The sequence below is a fragment of the Sus scrofa genome, chromosome 2, assembly GCF_054392235.1.
Source record: "Sus scrofa isolate SSC_HxYL_T2T_F1_AM1 chromosome 2, Sscrofa_HxYL_maternal_Yorkshire_Landrace_v2.0, whole genome shotgun sequence".
NCBI lineage: Eukaryota > Metazoa > Chordata > Mammalia > Artiodactyla > Suidae > Sus > Sus scrofa.
Window position 1 is genome coordinate 111,611,789 of NC_139384.1, and position 21,444 is coordinate 111,633,232.

The following is a 21,444-nucleotide window of genomic DNA, read 5'->3' on the forward strand; positions in this document are numbered from 1 at the left end:
AAAATGTTTGGTTGATTAACACATGATACATTCCTAGCCCATCTGTCAATATATATTATTTATATGAAATTATTACAGACAGGAGTTCCCGTCGTGGCAAAGTTGTTAACGAATCCGACTAGGAACCATGAGGTTGCAGGTTTGATCCCTGGCCTTGCTTAGTGGGTTAAGGATCTGGTGTTGCCGTGAGCTGTGGTGTGCGGGTCGCATACGCGCCTCAGATCCCACGTTGCTGTGGCTCTGGCGTAGGCCAGCAGCTACAGCTCCGATTAGACCCCTAGCCTGGGAACCTCCATATGCCACAGGAGAGGCTCAAGAAAAGGCAAAAAAAAGACAAAAAAAAAATTATTACAGACAAATTTTGGTCCACATATGAAATTTAATGTAAACATTAATTAAAAGTTAATATGAACATTCATATATATTTCCTATTTTCACAGTTCAGCATACTTGAATATGCTTTTTTTTTTTTTTTTTTTTTTTTTTTTTTTTTGCTTTTTAGGGCCAAACTTGTGGCATATGGAAGTTCCAGGGCTGGAGGTCAAATCTGAGCTGCAGCTGCCAGCCTATGCCACAGCCACAGGAATGGCAGATCCAAGCCATATCTGTAACCTGTAATAGCATAGCTCATGGCAACGCCAGATCCTTAACCCACTGATTGAGGACAGGGATTGAACCCACATCCTCATGGATACCAGTCGGATTTTGTTACTGCTGAGTCACAATGGGAACTCCTTGCTTACGTCATTTCAAGTTCACATCAATGGAAGGTGATAAGCGTCTGGATGATTAAGTTAGTAAGATTAATGTGGTACTGTTGCAATAAAATATATTAATTACTCTGACATGTGAAGAAGTTCATGATGGATACAGGCTAGAGACCTTTAGCTACTCAAGAAGGCACATGGAGCTATACAGCCCTAACTTGGAGTATCAAATACAAATACATGTTGAGCTCCTTAATGGGGTCAAGCTGTAGTGGGAAAAAGTAAAATGTAGTGGATCTTATAGTTTGCAAAATTCAAATTCTACAATTATTCAACAGTGCATTGTATAGCCTAGTACTGGAAGAGACTTGAGATATACTAAGTACAGAAGAACACAATCTGCAAAGAGCTACATATTTACTTTCTGTTCTTTTCAAGCATAAATCCACCACTGGACTCCATAATTTTAATACAATGTTCTTTCTTTCAACATGTTTCTGAGTTCCCATCATGGCTCAATGGTTAATGAACCTGACTAGCATCCATGAGGACGAAGGTTTGATCCCTGGCCTTGCTCAGTGGGTTAAGGATCCAGCGTTGCCCTGAGCTGTAGTGTAGGTCGCAGACTTGGCTCAGATCTGGTGCTGCTGTGGCTGTGGTGTAGGCCAGTGGCTATAGCTCTGATTGGACCCCTAGCCTGGGAACCTCCATCTGCCAAAAAAAAAACAAAAAAAAAAAAACGAAGATGTTTCTTTGTATTAGTGTGGGGGAAGTCTGTTAATGATGGCTTGATAAAGTAAAAGTTTCAAACAGAAAATAATAACATATGCTTATATAAATAAAATATAAAATACTACTTTGACCATTAAAGACAAATAGTAAGCTTACAAAATATGTCTGGAAAATGTTTCTGTTTAATATATATAAACATAGTTTAGAAATGTGTGAAGAAGAACCACAGTTATTGATATCAAATTGAGAGAGTTGTTTGAAATTCCTATGTAAGAGCTTGCTAAAATTCTCTATCTTATAAAGTAGATGCCCAGTGAAACCAGCACACACTTTACTTTATATGGGGAGGGAGGGCACATCTATTAAACTTTGCAAAGTGGCTATCCCAGTGTCATTATATCATCACCTCTTCCATCATCATCATCATTATCATCATCATCATGGAGTACTTCCAGCTGATATCAACAAATATGAATCATGACAGTGATCACTTTTCATAGATATAAAGGTTCTAGGTAGTGCAGAAGGCTAAATCTGCAGACATTAAGGAGAGGAAAAGCACAGCCATTAATGGAAGAGTGGAACTGAAGATGTGTTGGCATTTTCCTGTAGTTCTCTTTGTGCTTATTCTTTTTTAAATATTATTTTAGACAAAAATGTCTTGAGAGGTGGAGAGAGGTCAATGAAAAGTATCTGTAATGCTTTTTCAATCTAATGAAATAAAAGAGATTGAGCTCAGTTACTTTCATTGGTATGCCAAAACAAAATGATAGTTTAATTATTTTAATAATCTGGAACAATATGACATTTGGGCAGTCAACAAAAATATACTAAAGGGAATAAATAAAGAATCCCCTCATCTCAGATTAAAAACAACTTGAAGGGTTTTTATCAAGAATGGATTAACTATTTTCTAGACATAGAGACATAGCTAGTAAGCAATTGAGTATAGTGAAACAATCAAGTGTGACTTCTCCTTCAGTTAACCTTCTATTAAATTAGTCAACAACAATTTAAGTTTCTACAGAAATACACATATAGCCACATTTTTAACTGGTTGTTGTAAGATGAAAAGAACGACTCAGTATATATGAATTTGAGAGGTTAGTCTAAAAGTATCAAGTGAGAAGCCTAAAATTCAGAGGATAAAATTTTAGGTTTTATTCAGAAGTCAGTGATGAAGAGGCTAAAATCACAACTTTGAAAACTACCAAAAAAAAAAAAAATAGAGACTAGGAGTAGTTGTAGAAAAAGTGTAATTTCTGCATATACCAAACAACTGATAAAAAGCTAAAGTTGTAAAAAATACTTGTCTATAAACTTTCCCTGACATTTCATTATTTATAGAAATTTAGAAGAAGTTCTAGGTAGACTTTCCCTTCCAAGATCAGAAATGAGAGAAGGACGCACACTATGATCATGTTAATTCAATGTAATATTGGCAATTTTAATGATAGCAATAAGGCAAGAAAAATCTAAGAAAAAATGCTAATGACTGAAAAAGAAATTAAGATAGCACCATTCTCAATCATACTATCATTTTAATAGAATATAAACAAATTCAGATAAATTATTAGAATACAAGCGTTTAACAACGTTGCTCTATTTTTGTTTGTTTCTTTCCAGGGTCACATCCTCGGCATATAGAGGTTCACAGGCTAGGGGTCCAATCAGAGCTATCAGAGCTACAGCTGCCGGCCTATGCCACAGCAACGCCAGACCCAAGCCATGTCTACAACCTACACCACAGCTCATGGAAATGCCGGATCCTTAACCCACTGAGCAAGGCCAGGGATTGAACCTGCAACCTCATGGTTCCTAGTCAGATTCGTTAACCACCGAGCCACGACAGGAACAACAAAAGTTGCTCAACTTAACATCAACAATCTTTTAATTTCCATTTATCAACAAAGAGGAAATAAATATAATATTTATAATAGCATCATATATATTAAGTGCTTAGAAATAAATTCTATTCAAGACAAAGAAGACATCTACACACAACATAAAAATACATTAAGAAAAATCAAAGAGCCACAGAGGGTTATGCCATGGTCTTAATGACCTAGAGGACTTAATATTATGAAGATATCAATTATCTCCCAGTTCATCTATAGATGTAATAAGGCAAATTCAATTAAATCCCAAACACTCCTTTTTAAAAAATATACTGATAGCTAATCTTAAAATATCTTCATGACTTTAGGCTACAAAAAGATTTTTTTAAAAGGGCAAAAGAACTAACAGAAAGGGAAATTGCTTTATAAATCTTACTACATAAAAATTTAAAACTTCTAGTTACTAAAAAACATCATTAAGAAAGTAAAAAGGCAAGCCAGGGAGTAACAGAAGGCACTTGTACCCAAGGGTTTATATCTTCCCGTCCACACATCTATTTAATCTATATATTTTTCAATCAAATCAATAAAGGAAAGATAGTAAGAGGAAAATAAGCAGGAGGTTTAAAGATATTTTACCAAAGAGGCTGTCCAAATACTCAATAAATATGTGGAAAAAATATGTTCACCATCATCAGTAATCACATCTGTCAGAATTGCTAAAATCTCATGTGCATTAGTGAGGTTATGATGCAACAAGAACTCATATACTCCTGGCAGGAATGTAAACTGGTACAACAACTTTGTTAAATAGCTTGAAATAATCTAAAGTTGAACGTATGCCTACCAGCAATTCTACTTCTAGGTATAAACACAACAAACTGCCCACACATATACCAAGATTCATGTATGTGACTATTTCCAACCACATTATTTATAATAGCTAAGAACTGGAAACCATCTAAACATTCATCAACAGTGGAATGGATAATAACCTGGATGTAGTCATACAATGGGATAGTCTATCGTAATGAAAATGTACACCTTTAGCTAAATTCATCTATATGAATGAATCTCACAAATATAATGTTGAAAAAATAAGGCAAAATAAATTAAAAACATGATTTTATTTATGTGAGGTTTTTAAAAATAGCAAATTTACCCCCTTCCCAAGACCCCTAAGCAAAAAATAGCAAGTTAAGTGTTGTCAAGGATATAGAAAGGTTAAATGCTGCAGTTGCTGTGGTAACTCAAAAAATTAAGCACAGAATTGCCATAGGATACAGCAATTCCACTTCTGGGTATACACAAAAGGACTGAAAGAATGAACTTCAATAGATATTTTGTTTGTTTGTTTGTTTGTTTTGGCCATTTTTTGGGCCGTTCCCGCAGCATATGGAGGTTCCCAGGCTAGGGGTCTAATCGGAGCTGTAGCCACTAGCCTATGCCAGAGCCACAGCAATGCGGGATCCGAGCCGTGTCTGCAACCTACACCACAGCTCACCGCAATGCCGGATCCTTAACCCACTGAGCAAGGCCAGGAATTGAACCTGCAACTTCATGGTTCCTAGTCGGATTCGTTAACCACTGCGCCACGACGGGAACTCCAATAGATATTTGTAAACCCATGTTTATGGCAACATTATTCACAAGAGCCAAATGCAGAAGAAATCTAAGTGCCCATTAACAGAAAAATGAATAAATGAAATGTGATATATATAAACACAACAGAATCTTACATGGTCTTAAAAGGGAAGGACATTCTGACTCATACTACTATGTGGACGAGCCAAAAGAAATTATGCTAAGTAAAATAAGACAGAGAAAGGCAAAAATAATACTTATTTAAATAATCTAGAATATTCAAATTTATAGAGACAGAAGTTAGGATGGTTATTGCCAGAGGCTGGAAGAGAGGACTGGGGTGTTATTGTTTAATTGGTATAGAGTTTCAGTTTGGGAAGGTAAAAATTTACTAGAAACGAATAATGGTGTTGATTGTACAATAACGGGAATTAATGCCACTGAATCGTACTTTTAAAAATGATTAAAATGGCATATTTTCTGTGGAAAGGTTCATTTGTGCCATATATTAGATTCCAGATATAAGTGATATCATATGGTATTTGTCTTTCTCTTTATGACTTACTTCATTCAGGAGAGATTCTCTGGTTCTATCCATGTTGCTGCAAATGGCATTATTTCATTCTTTTTCATGGCTAAGTAATATTTCATTGTGTATATACACCACATCTTCCTAATCCAATCATCCGTCAATGGACATTTGGGTTGTTTCCATGTATAGATGCAGACTATTGCCTTTGAAATGGATAAGCAATGAGATCCTGCTGTGTAGCACTGGAATCTATGTCTAGTCACTTATGATGGAGCATGATAATGTGAGAAAAAAGAATGTATACATGTATGTGTAACTGAGTCACCATGATGTACAGTAGAAAATTGACAGAATACTGTAAATCAACTAAAACAGAAAAAATAAAAATCATTTTAAAAAAAGGCGCATTTAATTTTATATATTTTTTACTACAACCAACTAAAGCACAAACCTGAACTACAGTGTCAGAAGTATAGATAGTGCTTAATCTTCGGCGAGAAGGGAGAGGACAGTGTTTACAAAGGTACTGTCAATATTCTATTCCTGGACATAGGCTATTGGTGCTGGTAAATCAGTATTTGCTTTATGATAATTCATAAAGAATCCTATTTAAGCTTTGTGCCCATTTCTGCTTGTTATATTTTATCAAAAAAATCTTTAAAACAGCATATGTATATTACATGCATAGGCACAGAAAACAAAATATTTGAAGTGTACATTATTACAGTTTGCATTTTGCCATCGTCTGTAGTGAAAAGGACATAGGCTGTGGAGTCAACCATCAGCCTTGGACTTGCATTCCATATTGGCCATGAAAAAACCATGTGACATTCAGCAAATTCTTCTTTTAATCTATTTTTTTAACTTTATAATTAAGAATATGACAAGTGTTTTATATAAAGTTTTGAGAATTAAAATTTTATGGAAAAATGTACAGCATATTTCCATTCAAATAACAAGTGGTCTAAACATATGAGTCTCTATAGTCTTCCTTTTAGAAGACAATTTTCTTCTCATTTTAAAATCTGTTTTCTTTGGACAGGCAAGACTATTCTTATGTAGAAAACCAGCTCTGAAGATTACAGATCAAGTTGAAAACTTCCCCAAATTATGTTCTTTGAGAGAGGTTGTAGTTCATTCTTTCATCTTAATTAATGAAATTAAAAACTGAGCAGACTAGGCTTACATCTTTGCTGTGACAGTATAAAGTTACATGCAAAAAATGCAAACAGACAATAAAGACATGAAACAACAATTAGTCAAATATTTTTAAAGAGCTATTTATTAGAATAATGAAAGAGAAAATTTACCTTTTAAGCATTGCTACTACTTAACATTTTAAAAGATTCCTTTTGTATCCAAAAGACAATAGGGCAGTCTTTGATTTTCTATATACCATTTACAGAGATTTAACTGTGTATCATACAAATGCCTCTAGTTTCATACAAATCTACTGTTAAATTACCCATGTAATTATCCCAGTAGAAATCATTACATCTTTTTGTTATTAATTTTATTAACACTTTACTGGTAGGAGTCTGGGTGTATTTAAATGAAGTTCCCAGAGTTTTTTATTATGACAAGAAAAAAGAATATTTCCATTGTATTTTAAGGGGCAGGAGTATATAATACTAAGTTAAAGCAATCACAGAAAATTACTAGCCACTAACAATATGGGTAAAAAATAAATAGCCATACTTTCCAAAGATTCCAATGGTAGCATCTTTCTATACATATTTCCATTAAAGTGAAGCTAATTCAGTTACATATTCTACCGATGATGAGACTATGATGTGACAGCTCTTTCTTCTAACCTTTGCCAATAAGAGCAGTAGCTAAAAATTACACATAAATGAACATAGACAGTAAAAGGGGTGGGAGAAGGAAAAATTTATGAGGATGCACAAAGAAAATATTTTTAGACTAATATGAACAGTTAGAACACTGTATGTAAAAGGAAATTTCAAAATGCTGATGTATCTTAATTAGAAATTTGACTTTTATATGTTATATAATTTACTACTTTATTACATAAGTATTATTTACTGTTCTCAAATTTAATTCAATCGAATAAGCATCACAGATAAGATAGAATTTTACTACTTCAGTAGATTCTCGGTATTTACAATTCTCATGCTTCCATTCCCTTTCTGTTACATTCCCATATTGCTATGGATCCTTCCAACTATGTTCACTTCAAAATAAGTAGTTATTGAGGGCTTCCTCTATACAAGTATTTAAACCTACAGTAAATCAGCTTGATGGTTCCCTAACCAAGAATTCTCAGTAGAACCTTGAGTATGTAAGAAATTTTAGAAATATCAGTGTTCATTTCATTTTATTTAGACAACCATGAATGGGCCACAAATAAACTTTTCTTAATTTCTACTTGTATGTGTCTACCCCCACCCTGCTACCCCTATCCAGTTCCTTCAAAGTAAGTCTTCAGTATCAAGATAAGGTCAACATAGAAATCATAGTATTTTATGGGAATTTATATATATTCTACTAGAGTTTTTGCAGGACAGAGATTAACGAGGAATGTGAATTGGAGTATGACCCTCTAAAGGATATAAATAGTGATTTCTATTTCCTTTTTGACATTCCAGTCTATTTAGTCTAAATATTTATTCATATTTTTCCAAGGGACAGATAAACAACTTTATAAAGAAAAAACGACATACTTCACTCAGCTTATTTTTAATCAGAATTAGCTATGAAGGAAAGCATTTAATTCAGGTAATGAACTACATAAGGGACACTGCAAAATCTTGCTATTTTAAAGATTGTTTCTACCTTTTTCAGTATTAAAGTATTTTTAAAAAGGTAAAATGAGGCCAAGTAAAAACTATGGAACTTCAGAATCATACTGCCATATAGTATATGGAAATAGGATTTGTAAGTTTTTTATGAACAAGAGGTGCCTTACACTTTTTTGGGTACACTCTGCCTTTTCTTATACCAGTATAATATATCCAAATTGATACATAAATGCTTTGGAATAACATAGTTAGCCTTTGTATATTTAATGTGAACTTAGCTATCTTTAGGAAATCAAATCCCACCTCAAACAATTTTATTGGGATGTTTCAATTGTATTCTCAACTTAGCGTTTATTGTATTTGATATTGCTCAAGACATTTAAAAAATTAAATATGATTTGGATCTGTTTTTTAATATAAGAACTCTGGATTTTAATAATACTGACTATGATGAAATCTGGATAGCAGGTAAAAACCAGTAAGAAAAAAAGAACTACCCAACTCAGCTTAGCCTAACACTGTAAAGCTGCTGTTTATGGGATCAGCTTTGAGAGACAAGAGCCTAAAGAGCCCACACAGCTGATAATTGCACTAACTTAATTCTATTTCCTCTGCTCAGTGAGCACCAATGTACCATTCAATGTTTTAAAGTTAATACAATGACACTGCAATAAAGCCAACAACAACCAAAGAATCATTTGGCTTTATGTATTAACTTCCATTTGTACAAAAAGCAAAATTATAAGTTACTGTGGGAGTTAAAGAATACATCTGGCAATGTCAGACTTACTTAAGGCTGTAATATATTATTTAACTGGATTTCATTAAATTCCCCTCCCAAATAGAAAGCATATATTCATTTGAAAACTTACTGTCATTCTGTTGCAAAACTCCTGGCAAACCACACATGCAGCTTAAGATTTAACTCAACCTCTTTGGTTGACGCACCACTTAAAAAAAAACACTAACTAAAACCCAATAAAAAGCATGATTCCTTAGAGAGAGATCAAAAGAAAAGCCCCCAAATCAAGTACTAAACTTGAAGTAAAAATTTCTTTCAGTTAAAAATAAAAGTTTATATCATCCTTCCATTAAGGCAAATCTACAGGTATTTTCTTCCGAATAAAACCCTTCTGAGGCACTCAAGCTAACACACATGGGTTTTTCAAAAAGTAAAGCTTTGACACAGGCCCATTTGATTCTCCACCCTTTTATGTAATACACACGAATAGATTTTTAAAATAAAGGAGAGTAAATAAGCATTAGAAAATGAAATGAGAAACACAGACACTAAAATCGGTTTTTAGGGTAGAAAAGAAAGCCAAATCTGAGTCTTTTTCAAGAAATTTGAATTTTGTGAAATAAACATTTCATAGCGGCCTTGGAGGAAACTGAACATTTCAAAATCACACCTTAAAGACAAAAGAGTTGGAATTCTGCTGTGTTAGAATGTTTATGGATGGGTCTAGTTGGACAATTTAGCCTGTCGGATGTGACTTTCACAGTCTGCTGGCAGTTTGCGGGCAAGCCATCACACCTGTGACTCTGCGGTTGATTAATGAGTCTCTCAGCTCATTGCTACCATCTGAAGGAGGGCTCTGGCCTTTCTGAGCTTCACTGGTTGATTCGACTTAAACTGCGGTCCTGCTGAGGTATCTTCCATAAGAAAATCACACCTGGTTAAAGCTAATGAAAACCTCAATATGTCATTTTCAAGACAAGCCAAAAAGCATGTAAAGCTAGACAAAAGATGTATTCAAGTAACATGAATGTAGTTTTGTCATAACCTGCCAATCCAAAAAGTCACATACAAAAAGCTTTCCTATGACATATTTCAGTGTCAACTTTTAGAGTGATAGTTCTGAATTCTCTATGCTATAAGAAGGCTTCCACAATGCCAGCTCTTTTGCTATACACAGCATCTATTTTCATCAGACCTAGGAAGGTTCTAGTTCATGATTAGATATCCATTTAGATTTAATTGCCTATAAAGGATTACTTCAATTGGGACATTTTTAGGCCTTGTTTCAAGATCCTCACCTTCAGTTGTTCTACCTGAAGTGTGTCTGGTATTCTGTGGCTTTTTCCTGAGTGCAAGGCAGCACCGCCACTGCTTTTTCCCCAATCCTGCTCTAGAGACCGAAAAGCTGTGTAAAACAAAAACACTTAATTTCCTCCCTATCCTCTTAAAGTGTGAACCAGAGAAGAAGGAAATCTACTGTGAAAACAGTCTAGTAGAGGACAAAACAGTGGGAAATTAAGGCAACATGGAAAATAGAAAACTTTTTCTCAGAGCTTCATACTTTAGCTTTATTTCTGAAGCATTATAAATTTCTAAAATTTCAATAATATTTAAATAAATACCGAAATGTATTTTAAAGCCAAATACCTATTGTTCTTTATTGTAGATGTTGGACCAACACTCCCTTCCACAATTTACATATACAGTACGAAGTTTAGCTCTATTTAACCAACAGAGCAAACTAACAAAACTCTCACTACTATCGGTAAATGAGCAGGAAAAAATCAAAAGTTTCTATTCCAGCAATTACCATTTTCTGATCATGATATTCACTGTACACATAATCAGTGAACAGTCCTCTGAACTGGAAGAACACACTTGCGTGATATTCTGGTTCAGTTATTCAGATTTTTACCACCATGTATGTATGTAGGTATATGTATGTGTATGTGTGGTATGTGTGTGTATACGAAATTAAATATATACATATATATGAAATTAAAATGGACTGAATAGAGTGGGTACTATTTCTATGCATTTTACCCAGAATATAAAGAGAATATTCTTCTTTATTGTACCATAAAATAATCCTCTGCTGCTCTTTCAAAAGCCTATTTGATGCCTATACTAAGAATTACAGAATAAAAATATTTAGCAGTATACTAACCTTAAGCTGCACTTTGGTGATGTTTATTTGGAAGGAATGATTTTGTTGGATAAAAACATCAATCCCTTCAAGAACTTAACAAACGTCAACAATAACTTTAAGCAGTCACAAAGTGTTTGATTATTTCCACAAGTTTTTGAACTGTTACATCAATTATTTCCACCTTGGCTATGAAGTTAAATCACAGGGAAAACTTTTAAAAGGTACCAGTGAATGACTGAGCCTCATCTGAGAAATTGTTAATTAATTAGGTTTTTTTTCATCCTTATATTCTTCCCAAATAAGTCTAACGTGTGTCTAAGGTTAACACTGCTCCATGTAATAATCCTCAGGTTTATTTTGCTAATCTAAAAGAATAAAAACCAGGGAGAAGAGACATCTGAAATTCAGCTGGAAAATAAAATCATTGGTCTTTAGGATTCTTAGATCTACTATTACTGTTTATAAGAAAATATAAGAAAATACACTGGACCATGAGTCAGAAACCCTGAGCTTGCATGTCATAGCTCTGCTACCTACTAGCTCCATGTCTTCATTAAGGTCCTCTAGACAAATGGTTTTTAAATTATAAAACGAGAAAATTAAGATTTCTTCCAGCTTTAAAAGCATGTTTTCCAATCATTTTTCCAAGAGTATAGCATTGTGTTCCTAAATGCTAATCAGAGTATTATTATTTGGTTGCATATCTAAAATTCAGATGTAAGCAACGATGAACAAATGTGCATCACAGAGGCCATCATGCTCCTCTCCTGTCTATGGCAGACATTGCTAATTGATCTCAGCACGACTGGAAAAACAACACTCTCCTGAAGTTCACACTCATGATAAAACCACTTTCTATTTGGGAATTAAATGCTTATTAGCCACCGAAGGAGTTCAGGACATGCCACCTCAAAATATGCTGCTTTGGTGTATAGACTATTTTGAGCTGAAAACACTTGACAAACAGCTAATACAGGGAGAGGCATTCTCTAAACTCCCCTTATCTGCCTACAGACAGGTCCTCCAAAAGAAACTCAACTGCCATAAATCCCCTCCCCAGGAGTTTCATGAACCAGGGAAGACAGACTTTTCTCAGAGAAGAGATTAGAAGTCTACACCACACCCAGACAAACACTGTCACAAACTCTCTGGTACCTCTCATCTATTCTAAGAGCCCATTCATCTTTCCTATGAATATTTTACTTTCCTGTAAGCGGCCTACATTCCTTTTCCCTTTCACCTATTAAGATGGTATATAAGCTATGAAATCTCACCATTTTGGGGGGTATTCACTTTTTTCTCCTGGTAACACCCAGGTACACGTAATATTAAAGATTAATAAATTTGTATATCTTTTCTCCTGTTTTTTTTTTTTTTTTTTTTGTCTTTTGTCTTTTTTTGTCCTCACCCGAGGCACATAGAGGTTCCCAGCCTAGGAGATGAATCAGAGCTGTAGCTGCCGGCCACAGCCACAGCCACAGCAACGCCAGATCCCAGCTGCATCTTTCACCTACGCCACAGCTCACAGCAATGCTGGATCCTTAATCCACTGATCGAGGCCAGGGATCTAAACTGAATCCTTGTGGATACTAGTCAGATTGCTTTCCACTGAGCTACGACGGGAACTCCAATACTTTTCCTCCTGATAATCTGCCTGTTGTCCATTTTCTTCATAGCCCCAGCTCTCAAACCTTGGAGAACAGAGGGCGAGTCTTTCTCCACCTACATTGTTTTATTTAGAGATGATGTAAACAGAGAACCAAAAATGACCAGAAAGGATAAAAAATTGTTAGCACAGTTCAGAAGCAAGGACACTCTGACCCACAACATGTGAACCAGTCTTAGTGGCAGGCACAGCCCCAGGGAGAGATGGTTTACTCCTACTCATGCAATTAATGTTTTTGTCATAACCTAGCTTCTGGTATCAGTATACCCTGAGGAAGAGAATCAACGGATCTGCTTGAAGTTGTGTTTTTCACCATAAATTAGTAAAATCGAACTCTGGTTTTTCCAAAGTTTCTGGTGAGTTTGGTTACGGTGAGTCAATACCTCTATATGAAACCAGATTGCCAGATTTTCAAAGCTCAAGACCGGATCATAGACAAGGGTAGAAATACCAACAAAATCATGTTCTACCCAGGAGGGCAGCTAGTCCTCTAGCAATGAGGCCTTCAGAGAAGAAAGCACAAATATAATTGAAAATAACTCAAATAGGTTCTAAAGATGGTATTTTCTTATGTAAACTAAGAAAAAGGAAGCTTTAGAAAGTGCCAAAACCTTTCCATTTTTGCAGGGTTTTTTTTACAAATGTTGTGATGATGCACTAAGATGAGAGTCAATGCTCTTTGAGGACAGGACCCCCCCTTCACATCCAGTCCTAGATGCCATCTCTCAGGATAAACCCTTTACCAAAAGACAGACTAGTCACACCATCTGCTGCCTCCAGGGAGATAAGTTGCACATTTCAAAGTATGGCAATATTCCACTATAGCATAATGAACAAAATGAAAAACATATTAGCAAACTGAACACTTTGGGGAAATTTCATTTTCAAATTGTGTGCTGTTTTGCTTTTAAAGAAGTAAAATTATTAAATAAAATGTGTGAGAGGAAGCAAATATTCTTCCTTGTAGCAAAATTACGAATGCTTTTACTTTGCGAAAAATAACATTTCTAACGAAGGCAGTAAAATCACACATCCAATCCACATTCTCCAAGTTGTTATGAACAAGCATCTATTGCTGACATAGATGTACTTTCGCTAAAATCAAATGTCACTCAAAAAAAAAAATCGCTGTTATTTACTAAATGAGAAAAGTGAACAATTAATTAGGAAACAATTACATTTAGTTTCTTCTTCTGAAACTCCTTGCGGGGGGGTCTATAGATTTAGTTAGATGCCATCTCAGATCTGTGATTCTGAGCAACGAACAGCAACACTTGGACTTGGAAGCATTGCTGCCGCTCCTGGACATTCCCACCACTGTCAAGTAACTCTCACGGTTCAGAGAGAAACTGAAGCACTGAAGGGCAGACTGCAGCCCCGAACAAGCTGCAAGTACACCAAGAGATTAAGAGCAAGACAAATCAGGGGCACCTCTGCTACTTGACCAAGGCCAGTATTAAACTAGCACATCTTGTCTGAAGAGCCATCAATCACACAACAAGAGTGCCCTCACAAAGGTACATCCCATCTAAGCTGTATAAATATAAGGCAAATAGAATTTTAGTGACAGACTACAAGGCCATTTGATCTATGAATTACACAGGCCCTGCAATTGCTTACACATGCCTGAAAACCTACTGAGTCAAATGAGGCCAAGGATTCAAAAGAAAGAAACTAACTCCTTGAATATTCCCCAGTTAGAGGCCAAAGCAGGCCAGGTGCTCCTTTCAGCATCTGACTTTGTCCCAAGCAACCTTACATTGCAGTGCCTATTTATTGCAAAAAAAAAAAAAAAAAAAAAGATTTAAAAATGAAAAATGAGGAGTTTCCGCTGTGGTGCAGTGGGTTAAGAATTCAACTGCAGCCGATCAGGTCACTGCGGAAGCACAGGTTGGATCTATGGCCCAGTGCAGTGGGTTAAAGGATCTGGCATTACCACAGCTATGGCTCGAATTCGGTCCCTGACCAAGGAACTTCCATATGCCATGGGTGCAGTCATTTGCAAAATAAAAATAATAAGATGCAGTGAAGAGACAATTTCTTTAGCCAAAATAACCTGCATGCAACATAGTATCTCTCTGTCTAGACCACTCCTTACTTTGGCTCCTTGGCTGACTCATGTTCAACCATCAATTCATAACTAAAGTATCACCATCTCCTGAGCGTATTTCCTAATTACATTGTTTTTCATTTTGTTGGAGAGAGCTCTCCCTTCCCTGTGATCTTCCACTGCATGTTTATGGTAACTTACATGAACCTCTATTGTATCCACGACCACTGATTTTTCAGTCTCCTAGATCTGAGTTCCTTGACAGCAGAGGCTCATTTCTTTATGTACTGTGTTTAGCGAATGTTTGATGGACGAATGAATGAACAGTCACAGACCCATCTATTTACTCAAAGGCTTGCTGGACTGAATAATGGGATAGAAGGATTCTTATAATCATCACAGTGTATTCTGCGGGATCTATAATGCTTTACTTAAACCTGCTAGCAAGTGCATTCTCTGTATAATAAAATAACGAGTTTAATTGTTATTTACACAAAGTTACCTATTTCCAGAGAATGCTAACTCTTTAAATCCTTCACAGATCTGACTTGCTGAAATGGACAATTGGATGTTCATCACTGGTTTGGGCTGAGCCAGATGAACAAATATGACCAGGACATCAACCTGATGAGAAGAAACTTCTGGGAAAGTGAAACAGGTGAACAACAAAACTTTAATCGTCTTACTTTTTTTCCAAATCTGTTCAGCCCAGACCAAATCTCTTACCCCAGAACTCTATTAATAGGTTTTCATTCATTAACCTAGAATTATCAATTATTTGACAATAAGGTCAGTTGTTAAATCCCATATCTCTTTGTGATTTAGGAAACTTTGATTTTATAGCAAACTAGGACATTTTACTTTTACCTATTATTTTTCTAAGTCATAGCATTGGGAATTTTTTTTTTTAATTTTCTCTTTTAAAATTCTATTAAGAATGATGAGAACTGGAGTTCCTATCGTGGCACAGCAGAAACGAATCTGACTGGGAAACATCATGTTGTGGGTTCAATCCCTGGCCTCGCTCAGTAGGTTAAGAATCTGGCATTGCCACGAGCTGTGGTGTAGGTCACAGACACAGCTCATATCTGATGTTGCTGTGGCTGAGGTGTAGCCTGGCAGCTACAGCTCTGATTCGACCCCTAGCCTAGGAACCTCCATATGCCAGGGGTGTGGCCCTAAAAGGCAAAAAAAAAAAAAAAATTGATGAGAATGTTTGAAGGATATTTTAAGGTTTAAATGAGAATGAAAGAAAAGGGCAGATTTGCTACCTCAGGTGGGTGGAATAATCAAGTCCATGGTGAGGCAGAGCAAGAGATTAGTGACTTACTTTACACAGTGTTTGTATTGTTCAGCTTCTAATGAGTGTGTATGTAATTCAGAATAGCTTAATAACATTTTTAATAAGTGAATGAACAAAGCCAGTTCCTGGTAGACTTTTCCTTACCTCAGTAAGGCCTAAAAGCAAATGAAAGCCATTGTGAAACAGTAAAGTGAGACTGGGAGTCAAACAGCATGACCTGCATAGCCCTACGCTTTCACATAGTACCTTATAGGGCAAGTGTCAAGTGGAAGAGCCTGAGATGCCCACTCTCCTGGTGCTGATAGTCTATGGAGGGAAACAGACAACCAAAAACATTAATGAACATTGCGAGGTATCACTTACTGAACATTGACTGGTATAACCATCTATAACTATCCTGAGAGTTTTTGAGAGCCATGGAACTGGAGAGGGCTTTGATGGTGGGCCTGAGCTGGTCTTGGAAGGGCAGACTTGGGGAATGACAGTTGAGCAAAGCAGAGGGGACAAATCTGTACAAGTCATCAGCACAAGATGTGCCTGGCTTCTGAGTGGTCATTCTCCTCCTCTAACTGCATCAGGTTTTCTCCTCTGGGGCCTCCACTCTATCAAAGATCTGAGGTGAGCCTTAGTCCTGGAAAGAAAATGATGAGGAGCCTGTCTTGTCTGGATTAGGTTTCATCATGAATTCTGATGCCCTCTATGCAGACCCCATGCCTAGAACCTGATTTCTTTGCTTTTTTTTTTTTTTTTTTTTTTTTTGCTTTTGCTTTTTAGGGCTGTACCTGAGACATATGGAAGTTCCCAGGCTAGGGGTCAAATCAGAGGTACAGCTGCCGGCCACAGCCATGTGGGATCCAAACCAAGTCTGCGACCCACACCATAGCTCACGGCAACACCGGATCCCTAATCCACTGAGCGAGGCCAGGGATCGAACTCACATCCTCATGGATACTAGTTGTATTTGTTTCTGCTGTGCCACAAATCTTCCCTAGATCAAGATTTCTGAGCAACTCAAAATCCACAGCTAAAGACAGGACTTGGTGCGCAGCAGATTTTTAGGATTCACTGAATTAATGTCAAAACTGGCCTTTTCTGACCACACCTTCCCTGACTTTGGCTCATAAATAGGCAGACATCAGCTTCCTGAACTTACATTCTTTGCCTTGAACCCAGACCATGCATCCCACAGCCAGCATCTAATAAAAGGTGTTCTGAACATCTCTTTTCCCATTACTGCATTTTCTCCCTTGGTGGTCCTTTCTCCCATTCTACATTTATCTGGATGCATGGGGTGTGTCTTACAACTTTATCCCTGGCCCATGTTTCCCCGCCTACTCTGGTCTGCCCAGAGAGGAAGACCAAATAATAGCTAAAAACCATTTTAACTGATATTTATAGAATAGTTCCTATGTTCCAGGCTTTGTGCTAAATATGTGTTGAAGGTTAGGCTTTTCGGTCTGCCCACTGATTAAGAAAAGTGCTGCTCTGATCTCTCTTATGTAAGAAAAAGGAGGCTTAGATAAAGCAGTGGAAGAAGATTATGAACCATGGGTTGCTATACTCTAGAGTGAGTAAAGGGGTGGTGGGTCCTTCTATAAAGGAGGCATTTGGTGAGAGGACCAGATGTAGGATGTCTGGACACAGGGGCTGAGGAGTTTGGGTGGCATCATAGGCAATGTGAAGCCCTATAAGTTCCACCATAAGTGGAAGAGTGACAAATCAATCAATCAATCAATCTTTATATTTTACTCTAGCTCTTATCTCTTTGAATGGTTGAAATTTTTTTTTTTAAACAAGTGGCCACACCTGCAACATATGGAAGTTCCCGAGCTAGAGGTCAAGCCACAGCCACTGCAGAAGCAATGCCGAGTAGTTATGTTGTGAGCCACAAGTTTGTCTGTGTCCTATTACAGTCCTTCTTTCTTCTACCAGCATCGAAAAGTAATCTACACATTCATGGCAACAGAACTTGGAAAAACAAAACAAAGGAAAATTATGAAGTAAGAGAGGAATGGCTAAATTGTGCTGCACTAGTTTTTCATAAGTCTAAGTTATGAAAGATAAAAATTATGGGAGTTCCTGCTATGGCGCAGTGGGTTAAGAACCTGACAGCAGTGGCTCAGGTCGATGCAGAGGTGTGGGTTCAATCCCTGGCCCAGGAACTTCCTTATGCCACAGGTACAGCCATTAAAAATAAACAAAAATAAAAATTATGTCCTCACACAGATGAGTAACAAAGCTAGTTTTGTGAAAGATTTAGAACCTACAGTTGTAAATACAGATTCCTCCCTCATGGTGACTGTGTAAAAAGATGTGTGTGTTGCGTACGTGTAAAGAGAACTAGGAGAAATGAAGGGCTAATGGTGGGATTAGATTACAAACATACTATTCTGTATTTTAAAATGTTAATGCTATTTTAATTGGTTTTAATAATAAAGGACAATTTTAAGGAGAAAAACACATTAATCCAGCAGAGATATATGGGTTAGAAGTGAAGGCTAGAATAAGCAGGGTTTCTAGGCATCATCAGTGGATGAGGGCACTGGATTTCGAGCATGGAAGCACTAGGGGAAAAACACAATGGCCTTAAGACATGTTCAGAGGGAAAACTCAGGGCCATTTAGCGTCTAACAGAATACAAATCATAAGAGATGGAAATCTTGCAAAGTAATTCAAGGTTTCTAGGCTGAGGCCAAATATTAGTGCTATGAATAGAAACCACAGTACTCTAACGAGGCATTTTCTGATGAAGATAATTATGACGTTAGGACTTACTTATGAGATGAGAGTTACTACATTAAAATATCATTACAGTGAAAATTCAAGCGTGTGTGATCTGGAGTCTTATGGAACAATTAGAACTGGAGCTACAGATGAGTCAGTGGCATAATCTAATTCATTCTGGTGACATGCATTCTTTAGCTGACATAGCATTTAAAAATATAGAGTTTGGATTTTTTTACCTAGATAGGCACTCACCTCCCTGTATTATATTCTAGCTTCCCTATACCCCACCCCTGAAGCCATTTGATTTTGACTCCTGCTATAATCCCTGAGAGCCATAGAAATGAATGAGTAAACTGCAGAAAAAGAGGTGGGAAGGATGAGAGTTTGAGAATGGGATGACTAATGCTAAGAAGCCTCTCAAAGTATCCGAGGAAAGAACAAATCAGAACAGCTGTCTTAACAGGAATTCTAGAAAGGGATATGGATATAACTGAGCACGAGGGCAAAGAGAATAATCAACAATAGGGAAAAAAATCTTGAATCTGAAGGAAATCATAACATTGAAGGGCCTACTCATTAGCACGAGAAACCAAAGACTCACACGTTGACATAATGTCATTTCAGCTGGCAGGGTGGAGTTACCGGGAGAAAAAAAAAAAATCCAGGGCCATAAAAAGAAAAACCAGGTCTAGCATCAGATTTCTCAAAGGCAGAATAAAACACAGGAAAATGTAGTTCCATCATAAAGTAAAACTTAAATGTACCATATAAACCAGTATTTCCAAGTAAAAGAAGCGAGAATGAAAAGGTAACATATTGCATAACTCTTTTGTGATGATACACTGAGAGAAGAAAACTATAGGGATCAGTAGTAGTCAGGGATCAGATCATAGAGAACAGATCAGTAGTTGGCAGGGATTGGGATGGGGGGTGGGGTGGGGTGGGGTGTGCAACTAATTACAAAAGATCAGCACAAGAAAGTTTTCGGGAAAATGGAATTCTCTGTAGTTTGAATTGTGTTGTTTGTAAAGCAACTTTATGCATTTGTCATATTTCAGACCTATATAGAAGAGAGAATTTACTTTTTGTAAAATTTTAAAAATAAAATATGAAAAAAAACCTGATTTTAAAATAGACATTACAGCATACGACATAAAGGTAACTAACAGAAGAACTACAATGAAAATTTTATTAGCAGAGCTTGAAGGGAAGAGGAGGAGGTAGTGTGAGTTACAGCTTTCATTGCAAAGGAGACAGTAAATAATCATTTTAAACTGATAAATTTAAAAATTAGTGCAGCCTATCCCTTAGATTTATCAACCGAAAGAAAAAAACAGAAATGGTTCAAATGGTTTCAATGGCAGTGGAACTTGTGTAATTGAGGAGCTGGAGAGGGGAACTTTAATATTTCATATCTTCCTGTACCATTTCAATGATACACGTGTATGCAGTGCTTGTAGTTTGTTACAAAATAAACTTCAAACTTAGACAAACATTATGGATGCAAAAACATCTTGATTTCAATCTTTTTTCACCAGATCTTATGGCAAAAAAAAAAATCAAATTTAGAGCTATACCCCCAAGGTATTTAAGCACAAAGGGTATCCTAATTTCATAAACACATCAAAAAAGGACTATAATAAATACTATCATAAAGGTTAATACATAAAATATATAAAGTTGACACTTTTATTAGTTGTTCGGATTATTATATTTAATTGCTATTTAAATGTACCTCATAATTATGTCATGATAAAAATACCTTCAAAGAGATAATTTCCTCTCTTTATGTTGACACAGCAACATAAACACACTGAGATATTCAGTGATGACCGATAAGCCTGAAAGCAGTCAATTCTCTTTTCATCTACAGCCAATCTGAATCAATGGGCCTATGACAGCTACTCCTGGTGGAACCTATGCTAAAACTTTTTGTAGAAAAACATCACAGAGGCTTTGTGGTCTGAACAGAATCTGACGGAGAAAAGACTTAAAGAATAGTTATTGAAAAAAGAATTTACTCCATTCAAGCAAGTTTTTAATAACTTTTGATCCATTGCAAGAACCCCAAAGTGCCAGTATATGAATGCATAATTAGGTAGGAGAAAATTCATTACAAAGTGAATTTTGGTTCAACTTGACAAGCAAAAAATTCTCCCATAGCTGCTTTTGAGAAAATTATTATACCTTCCTTTCATCAAAATGTTGCCAATTCTGCATTTCTGTCAATAGCATTTAACATATTTATTTAGGTTGTCTGTTTTCTACCTCACTAAAGTAATAGAGACCTTTACTTAAATTACATCATTGTTAACTTAAATAATACATACACATATAATCTCTCTGTATCTAAGAGAATCACTCTTGGCATCCCCACTGTGGGAGCCACAGAAATGCACCACTCACATCTCCTATTGCAGTTAGCATGGGGAGTGAGGCCCCAGCTGTCATTCCTTTGCATCTGCCACTGCATTTGTGCTCAGATCATGCTTCTCCCAAGCAGATTTCAGCCAGTGTCTGAGGACAGTAGAGGTACTAGTGCCAGCCACTCAGGCAGACATCAGGACATGAGACTCTTCTGGTGTGTGACTTTAGCTCAGAGAATTAACATTGGCCTTGTCAACACCTTCCAGGAACTACTTTGCTGTCTGA

The 21,444-nt window shown here is 36.4% G+C and overlaps 1 protein-coding gene and 1 long non-coding RNA gene across 12 annotated transcripts in view; both read right to left on the minus strand.

The window, feature by feature from the left end:
- The window catches only part of KIAA0825, a 399,794-nt gene that overhangs the window by 175,419 nt on the left and 202,931 nt on the right, over positions 1–21,444 (minus strand). The gene's annotated exons all lie outside the window — the stretch shown is intronic.
- Positions 12,400–20,951, minus strand: LOC146405649 (uncharacterized). The gene is made up of 2 exons (XR_014838365.1): positions 17,004–20,951; positions 12,400–15,777 (listed from the first exon to the last, which is right to left on the minus strand). It is a non-coding gene; the product is annotated as an uncharacterized LOC146405649 (long non-coding RNA).